This window comes from Plecotus auritus (genome assembly GCF_963455305.1).
Source record: "Plecotus auritus genome assembly, chromosome: 8".
Lineage (NCBI taxonomy): Eukaryota > Metazoa > Chordata > Mammalia > Chiroptera > Vespertilionidae > Plecotus > Plecotus auritus.
Window position 1 is genome coordinate 139,298,149 of NC_137782.1, and position 7,123 is coordinate 139,305,271.

Here is a 7,123-nt window from a genome sequence, read left to right on the forward strand (position 1 = left end):
ATGCTTCCTCAAATGTTTTGCCTTTCACACATGCAAACGTATCTATTTCTTATTACTAACCTATTGCTGCATTCAAACGTTAGTGGCTTAAATGAACAAACATTTATTATCTTACAGTTTATGGACTCTGGCTGTGATTTAGTTGGGTGCCTCTCCTTCAAGGTCTCTCATAACATTGCAATCAAGCTATTGGCTGGGGCAGCAGTGGTCTCAAGGCTTTACTGAGGCTACAGAATGCTCTTCTAAGGTCACTCATGTGGGCCTTTACATAGGGCTGCCTTACAACACAGCAGCTGATTACCTCCAGGGGGAGTGAGCTAAGGGAAAGTAAAGACAAGAGTGCCCGAGATGGAAGCCACCGTCTTTTTATAACCAAATATCAGAGGTGGCATACCATCACTTCTACTGCATTCTATTTGTTAGCAGTGAGTCAATAAATCCAGTCCCCACTTAAGGGGAGGGGATTATACAAGGGCATGAATACCAGGGGGCAGAGATCATTGGGACCATATTCCTAGTTCCTGCCTGGGCTAGTTCCTCAACATGTGCAAATGTTCCTGTCCTCTGAATCTAGCGCTATATGTTCCATTAGCTTCTTTCCCTCAACCTTGAGGCATGTTTCAAAATCTCTTACGTTAAAAATAAACCTTCCTGCCACCTTGAACTATGACCCCTGATCTTTCCCTCCTTCCCCTGCTTCTCTTCTTGAGAATGTGACCTTTATTCCTCGCATTCACTTCCACCTTCACTTCTCTGCTAAGGTCATCCTAAATGCCACCTCAGATGGCTACCTTTCAATGCTTGACCTCTGCAGTATTTAATGCTGTTAACTCTCTTCTTAGCATCTCTTGTTTGCTGACTTCACTTTTTCAGCCCCTTCTTTCTTCTTTTTTATTTTATTTTATTTTTTTAAATTTAATAAATCTTTATTGTTCAGATTATTACAATTGTTTCTCCTTTTTCCCCCCATAGCTCCCCTCCACCCGGTTCCCACCCCACCCTTTGCCCTTACCTCCCCCCACACTGTCCTCATCCATAGTGTACGATTTTTGTCCAGTCTCTTCCTGCACCTCCCATACTCCTTTCCCCCTGAGAATTATCAGTCCACTCCCTTTCTATGCCCCTGATTCTATTATATTCACCAGTTTATTCTGTTCCTCAGATTTTTAATTCACTTGATTTTTAGGTTCACTTGTTGATAGATATGTATTTGTTGTTCATAATTTTTATCTTTACTTTTTTCTTCTTCTTCCTCTTCTTAAAGAATACCTTTCAGCATTTCATATAATACTGGTTTAGTGGTGATGAACTCCTTTAGCTTTTCCTTATCTGTGAAGCTCTTTATCTGCCCTTCAATTCTGAATAATAGCTTTGCTGGGTAGAGTAGTCTTGGTTGTAGGTTCTTGCTATTCATCTCTTTGAATATTTCTTGCCACTCCCATCTGGCCTGCATAGTTTCTGTTGAGAAATCAGCTGACAATCGTATGAGTGCTCCCTTGTAGGTAATTAACTGTTTTTCTCTTGCTGCTTTTAATATTCTCTCTTTGTCTTTTGCTCTTGGCATCTTAATTATGATGTGTCTTGGTGTGGTCCTTTTTGGATTCCTTTTGTTTGGGGTTCTGTGCGCTTCCTGGACTTGTAAGTCTATTTCTTTCACCAGGTGGGGGAAGTTTTCTGTCATTATTTCTTCCAATAGGTTTTCAGTATCTTGCTCTCTCTCTTCTTCTGGCACCCCCATAATTCTGATGTTGGTACGCTTGAAGTTGTCCCAGAGGCTTCTTACACTATCTTCAACTTTTTGAATTCTTTTTTCTTTTTCTTGCTTTTCCAGTTGAGTGTTTTTTTGCTTCTTTGTATTTCAAATCTTTGACTTGATTCTTGCGTTCCTCTAGTCTGCTGTTGGGTCTCTGTATATTTTTTATTTCAGTCAGTGTATGTTTAATTTCTAGTTGGTCCTTTTTCATATCTTCGAGGGTCTCATTATATTAATCGGCCTTTTCTAGGATATTCTTGAAAAGCCTTATAACCGTGGTTTTGAATTCTATATCTAGTCGTTTGTTTTCCTCCATTTCTTTCATTTGTGATCTGTTTCTTCATCTCCCCATTTTTCACTGCTTCCCTGAGTTGGTAGGGTGGCTTTGTGTGCTAGGTTTCCTATATGGCCCAGTAGGTCAGCCTCCCCAGTTAACCTGAGGTGGACACTCTTGGTGCACCCCTTTGTGGACTGTGTGTACAGCCTTGTTGTAGTTAAGTCTTGATTGTTGTTGGTATCACTGGGAGGAATTGACCTGCAGCCCAGTTGGCTGTGAGGATCAGCTGTGTCTACACTGGGAGATTTTCGGTGCTGGAGACAGTATTTCCCAGTCTCCAGCGCATCTCTACACAGATGGATTTGAGGCAGCCCAAATTCACCACAGCCAAATCTGAATTCCACCCTCCCCACGCCCCCCTTTTCAGAATTAATGACAATACAATCTGTCTCCCAACCCAAGGGAACTATCCTCTACTGTTGCCCTAGCCCAGTTTGTCAGCAGATCCCATCCATCCTACCTAAGAAACCTCTTGAAACATGTCCTCCTCCCCCACTCTGCTGCCTAGGCTTCCTCTCTCCCCATTTCTTAGCTGGACCATAGCAAGAGCCTCACTCTTTCCTTACCTCTGCCTCTTCCTCTTCCATCCTCAGGCAGTAAGACTCTGCCTACATTTCCAGCCTCCTCTTATCCTTTTCTCCAAATTCATGCATTCACACACCTTGCACACACCCTTACTACAACATTTAATTTCCAGAACTTTGGTCCTTTGCACATGTGTTGTCCTCTGCATTGCTTTCCACCCTCCCACCTACCCCGCTGTTTGCCTGGGAAACTCCTAATTGTCTGACAACATTTGAACCTGAGGTTATTCTTCTTTAACACCATCGCTGACCAAGGCAGATATAACCCAGCTGTCAGCAAACTTCCCACCTGTCTGAGGGGTCCTTTAGTGTAGAGATGAGTTTAATTTTTGTTTGTGTCCTGGGTGCCCGGTGAACATCACGGGCTTAATAAACACTTATGAAATGAATGGCTTCGTGGCTACTGTTTCACACTCACCCCATTAACTTTGCCTTTCAAACTGATCTCATCCTTTGGTCCATCCATCCCCATCCCCTTCACCTGGTGACCTTGGTGCAGCGAACTGGCTCCGAGCTCTCAGGGAATTTAATGGTGCTTTCCCTCTAGTGTGCTCAGCTGGAGGCAGGCAGAACAGGCGTCTCTGCAGGCAGTGAGTGGGCCTTGCTGGAGGAGTGGCTGCTTTGTGCAACCTCAGGACCTCCTGCAAATCAGGCTCAATCTCCTTTACTTCCTGTGCTCAGCCTGTGCTCAGGCAGATTAGATACTGCCTAATCAATGCTAATTTTCTTTTCTTAATATTTGAAACTATCAAGTACCAGTTGCCATCCTAGTGGGTGGCTTTCAGAAATCCCCTTTTTCTTATGGTGTTTGACTCTTGTGAGTTTCAAGAAACCAATCTATTTGGAAAGAACCTGCCCTTAGAAGTTCTTTGAATTGCTGTGAAGCCGGGGCAGGAAGTGACTTTGGATCTGGGTTAGACAGTCTTGTCTCACTCCGAGGAAAGGTGGGAGTAATGAGGTATAGGTGCATCTGGGAATGGGTGTGGCTTTAGAGCATTCCTGTAGCCATTTCTCCATGCGTGTAGAGTCTGATCAGGAATGAGAGGATGTGTCTATTGCACATTGGTGGTGCACCTGTTCCTCTAGGCGCTCTGGGAGTCCTGAGCTGGCTGGGGTTTCTCATCTCAGCTTGACCTGTTGTAATCTTTAAGTAGACTGAAGAACAAGCCAGTGAAACCCTATAAGAATTAAATGAGACTTACACACTTTCTTCAAATAAAACAACTGTTCTGAGAAGTATGTTTGGAGAGGACTTGATGGCAGGGCAAGAAACATTATCTCCACAACATTGCATGGGAGGCAGAGATCTATTATGTCCGTCCGTCTGGCTGGGGAGACAGACACTGCTTTCTTCCCTGTTTTTCTGGTGTTTTTAGGAGAAGGAGATGCCCAGTGTAGTTCAAGTGCCATGAATAGGGCATGATGTGCTCTTTTGTGTAAACTTCATAATGTCTCAAAGTTATTTATTGAACTCCACTATGTGTCAAGAGCTTCTGGATTCTCTTTTAATCCATTTAGCAACTCTTTGAGGTAGATTCTTTTATTCTTAGCAGAAAAAAACCCAAGGCACAGGGAAATTAAGTACTTTCCAGTTTCTCAGTAAGAGTTGGGATCTGAGCCTATAAGTGGTAAGAGATGAGCCTGAAGGCTATCTGTTCCACAGTCTACAACACTCTTACTGCATGCTGGATAGATAGTGGATACATTAGTTTAAAAGTCAAAATGCCCTACAAGTCTTTTTTTTAAAAAGTCATCTTCTTGCCCTGGTCAGTGTTGCTCAGTGGTTAAGAGCATTGGCTAGTGCACCAGAGTTGTGGGCTCGATTCCTGGTCAAGGGCACATACTTGGGTTGCAGGTTCAATCCCTGGCCCAGGTCCTGGCATGTGCAGGAGGCAACCAATACATGTTTCTCTCTCTCTCCCTCCCACCCTCCTCCCCTTTCACTCTCTCTCAAAAAACAAATAAATAAATAAACATCGAAAAACATATCCTCTAATGAGGATTAACAACAAAAAAAGTCATCTTCTCCCTTCCTCCCCCTATTCCTGATTTCTGTTCCCTAGAGGCAATTATTTTTGTTTTAAGGCTTTTGTATTAGTTATTTCTAGTTTTCCACTTATTTTTCTCCTATTTCTAAATAACATGTTTACACTCTTCTAATTTTTGATATTTTCTACTTACTACCACTGAAGATGGGGATTTGACTCTTACCTTGTCCTTCCTCTCCCCTTCTCAGTATACTTCAATATTCTCTACTTATATTATTACAACTATATAAATATTCACAGCTGAGCCATGTGACACACTGTAGTTACAGTTCCTCTTTATTTAGCTTTTTGATTTCCCTAAAATTTATGTTTTAAAACATTTACTTGGTTATTCTCAAACTTAGATAGAAATGTTAATTTCCTACCACTATGATCAAGCTTATCAGGTAACCCTTCACTTTCATTTTTCTTTTCTTGTCAGTATTCTCCTGAATCCCTTTTCTTCCTGCTCCTACCTAGACTGATGTCTAGGGAATGTTACATAGCTAATTTTCTGCGAGATTAACTGTCTGTCCATCCTATCTGTAGAACTCTACGAATCTTTTGGAATTCTTTCATGTCACAGTTTCTCTGAGATTTGAAGGGCAAGTGTTTCAGATGGGAGAAAACAAAGCACAGTGGGGGTCGAGTGTCAAAGTTACCCAAATATAAAGGGCAGTGCTGGGCTAGAACTGAGCTTTCCTGATTCTTAGCCTTGGACTCTGAAGGAAACCAGTGCCCCCTGCAGCCCATCACAAATGACCATTGTTGCTGCTGACCAGGTTTACCTCAAAAGTTTCAGACTCCACGGAAGAATGCAGGTTGGCAGGGATTTGATCCACACCTCTAACTTCTTTCATAAATGGGAGATATAGCTGAGCACTAGGCTTTGAATCATACTTCCTGAGTCTACCAATTAGTAGTCATGCAATTTTGAGCTGGTCAAACAATCTCTTTAAGCTTCAATTTCCTCATTTGTAAATAACTGCTACCTCATCGGATCATTGTAAGGATTAATGCCATAATGTTTTAAAAGGCACATCCTAATTGCTTAGTCAATGTTAAACATTTTTATAATTATGATCTAGAATTTCTCAGGAGACAGTAATACTTTTTATTTTTTTATTTTTATCCTCACCTGAGGATATTTTTTCCATTGCTTTTCAGAGAGAGTGAAAGGGAGGTGGAAGGGAGAGGTGGGAGAGACACATTGACGGTTGCCTCTTGAGCACACAGGGGGTGGGAGGCTGGGGAGCGAATAGCAACCCAGGTACATTCTGTACACGCTCTTGACTGGGAATCAAACCTGTGACTTCTCAGTGCTCAGGCTGATGCTCCAACCTCTGAGCCACACTGGCCAACGGGAGCTAATACTCTCACTATTGGACCTCAGTTCTCTAATATACTTGAGTTCCTGGGATATTATATGGCAGCTGTGTACAATAGAATTTTCTAAATGAGCAATTTATGTATCTCACGTGAGTGGCTCTTGGTTAATAAGATGTCTGTCATTCTTCAGTTGACCTCCAGTCTACCCTTCAGGGATTGCTGACATCCCTTGGCCAGCAGAGGTCAACTGATCTCGACTAAAATAAATACCATCTAAATGTCCTGATTCTTGCTCTTTGCTGACTTTCGGCTTTTACATTTTTAAAAATTACTGACTGATGCAAAGATGTAAGTTTCCTGGTAATATTTTTCCTTAGGAGAAAGGAACATCTGTATGTACTTCATCATCTACTTCTTCCACATGCTTCATACTATCCTTTCTGGTACTATTTCCTGTGCCAGTTTGTATTCTAGAACAGACTGAATAAAGAAAGATGATCCAAGTTTGAGACGAACTTTTGGGGAAAGAACTTTGAGATGAATTTTTGGGAAAAGAACTTCTAATGCAATGTATTTCAAAGTGTAGGTCATGACTCAGGAGAGGTTGTGAAAACACCTCAGTTAAATCACAACTAGCACTGAAAAAGTAATAAAGTATCAACCTGTATTACACATAGTCAGGAAAGCAGTGTTTGTGAAACTTGTTTTGATTATATAAAGTATATATACAAATATTTTCATTTGTGTGTGTATACATGTGTTGACTTGCAATGTAAATGTATTTCTGACTGTGTTACAGTTGGAAAAGTTTGAAAAACATGTCTTAATGATTTTCACTAAGTTTTATTTGCCTCTGCATCTTAGTTCTTTCATCAGGCCTCTCTTCTAGATAATCCTATTCAAATAAATAAAACAAACAAAAGCCAAAAGATCAAAAACAACCAACCAAGTAGGACTCAAGCATTTTCTTTTTCAGCATTTTTTGGGCATCCAACTATATAAAAGATTCTTGGATAAAGGTTACTACTCTCAAATCTACCACCTCATCAGGGCAAATAAATAGGTAAAGTGAACACTACACGAGTTAGAATTA